The sequence below is a fragment of the Camelina sativa genome, chromosome 12 (genome assembly GCF_000633955.1).
Source record: "Camelina sativa cultivar DH55 chromosome 12, Cs, whole genome shotgun sequence".
Taxonomy (NCBI): Eukaryota; Viridiplantae; Streptophyta; class Magnoliopsida; order Brassicales; family Brassicaceae; genus Camelina; species Camelina sativa.
In genome coordinates, this window is record NC_025696.1 from 33,038,276 (window position 1) to 33,041,245 (window position 2,970).

Genomic DNA, 2,970 nt, shown 5'->3' on the forward strand with positions numbered 1-2,970 from the left:
TCCTAATTCAGCTTCGTAGGGGAGATGTATAGGCAAATGCTCCATCACGTCGAAAAATGATGGTGGAAAGATCTTTTCCAAATTGCATAGGATCTGAATTATGTTCTGTTTTAGAATTTGAATGCGACTTTTATGCAAAGTTCTCGCACATAAGTCCCGGAAAAATGCTCCAAGCCCTACAATATACAATGCAAACTATTGGGGTTAATTTCTTTATATTTACTATTAAATGACTTCAAAAATATAGGTATATATATGAAATTAATTAATACCTGATAATGCAAGGTGGACGTTCCGGTCTAGGAGTTCTGCAAAGATAAATGGAAGTAGTCGTTCCATAAAAACATGGCAGTCATGACTCTTCATGCCTGAAAACTTTCCATTTTCCATATCAACACAACTAGCTAGGTCTGACGAATAGCCATCAGGAAATTTCACTGAATGTTTGACACATTCTAGTAAACTTGTTCTCGCTTCTTCTGTCAAAGTGTAGGGTGGGAAAGGAGCTTTACCATCACTATCAATATGTAGTTGTGGCCGAGAACAGAATTTTTGTATATCCAATCTTGACATGATGTTGTCTTTTGATTTACCCTTCACACTCATAAGAGTATACATGATGTTATCCAAAACGTTCTTCTCTGTATGCATCACATCAATATTGTGTCGAAGATTGAGGTCCCTCCAGTAAGGCAGCTCCCATAAGATGCTTAACTTATGCCAGTTGTGTTGCTTCCCATAGCCAGCAGTCTTCTTTTCATGACCATTTCCACCAACGTCCTTGGTTTTTGGTGGTTTTACTTCAGCCAACCGCTCGTAATAAACTTGCTCACCGGTCAACGACTGAGGTGGATACTCTCTCAAAGCATCTTTTCCCTTTAGAAAGTCTTTCTTATTCCTCCTTAATGGATGACCGTGAGGAAGAAATCTCCGATGATAATCAAACCAACACACCTTCCTTCCATTAGGGAGATAAAACGACTTTGTATCTTCCATGCAAACTGGACAAGACAATTTTCCATGGGTTGTCCATCCTGATAACATGCCATACGCCGGAAAGTCACTTATCGTCCACATTAGCGCTGCCTTTAGATTAAAATTTTCATTCAAGGAAACATCGTATGCATCGACTCCAGTAGACCACAACTCTTTTAACTCCTCAATCAAAGGTTGGAGGAAGATATCCAGACTAGCTCGCGGATGATTTGGCCCAGAATTCAAAATTGTAAGAAACAAGAACTCTTCGTTCATGCACATACCAGGGGGTAGATTGTATGGAGTCAAGATCACAGGCCACAATGAATGATTACGAGACACGCCAAACGGATTGAACCCATCAGTGCATAATCCAAGATAAACGTTACGGGGTTCTTCTGCAAATCGAGGATTTTGTTCTTGAAAATATTTCCACTCCGCTGCATCTGAAGGATGACACATTTCTCCCTCCTTAGATTTGTGCTCAGCATGCCATCTCATCGCCGCCGCAGTCTTGTGGCTCTGGTACATCCTCTTCAATCTATCAGCAATAGGTAGATACCACATACGACTGTATGGTACTTTGGTTCTACGTCGAGGATCCTTTGGCTTCCATCTTTGAGCACCACAAAACAGACAAGTCTTTTCCTTTTCGTCATCTTTCCAGAATATCATACAATTGTTAATACAAACATCAATTGTATAATATGGGAGACCTAAATTGCGCATTAATTTTTCCGTCTCGTAATGTGAACCCGTTGCCTGGTTTCCTTCTGGTAAATACTCATTCAATATTTCGCACACCGAATCCACTAACTTTTCACTCATATTATACTCCGCCTTATTTTGCATGACTCGAGCAGCTAACGATAATTGTGAGTGACCTTCATGGCAACCATCGTATAGTGGATTTTTTGCGCCTTCTAACAAGTCGTAGAATTTCTTTGAATGATTACGTATTGGTTCTTCTACATTTTGAGAACTACCCTCATGATAGTTATCATCTAAACCCACATTATAACGAAATGCATCATTCACCATATCCACATATGGATTTTCTACTACATTACCCACATCTACATTACCCACTTCTTGATCACTACCAACATAACTTGTTCCTATATCCATATTGATTTCTTCCCCATGTCTATACCAAATATAATAATCAGGCATAAATCCATTGCTAAAAAGATGATTCCAAATTCTTTTTCCCGACATAAACTTATCGTTCTTACAACGACTACAAGGACAGTGAAACATACCCCCATTATTCTGTGCTAGAGATTGACTATTTGCAAATTCCATGAATTGCTCCATCCCCGTTGTAAACTCCGCCGAAAAATTGCCCGTCACTTCATCGAACCTCTTATACATCCACTCTCGAGAATTACTATAATTGTAATTCCCAGACATTATACAAGAATATATAAAATCTTTTTTTTTCTTTTTTTTTTTGGAGGTTTTTTTTTTAAAATTTTTTTGGAATATTTTTTTATTTTGGAAGATTTTTTTTTTGTGTTTTTATGAGTGAGAAGAGAAGAAATGGTGAGTGAAGAGAGAAGAAGTGGTGAAGGTCGTATATATAGGCAATTTTGGCGACTACCAAGCGACTATTAAAATTCAGTCGCATAATACAAGTACACCAACCCCCAAACGAAGAAAACGTGAATTTTAATTCCGACATGTTACGACTATTATACGACTACGTTACGACTCACCGAAAGTGTCGCATAATAGTCGCTAAATAACGACTAATAAGCGACAACCTGTACGACCCGCCGAAATTGTCGTAATATAGTCGCCAAATTTGGTGACTTGTATGCGTCTACCTAGATAGTCGTAACTGAGGGACTACGTAACGACAAGGTTACGACTGCGTTTATAATTTTACATATTAGTCGTAACGTAGTCGTTAAATGGCAACTATTTTTACGACTACTGAATTTTGTCGCAATTTAGCGACTACTGTACGATCATTTTTATTTAGTCGTAAAA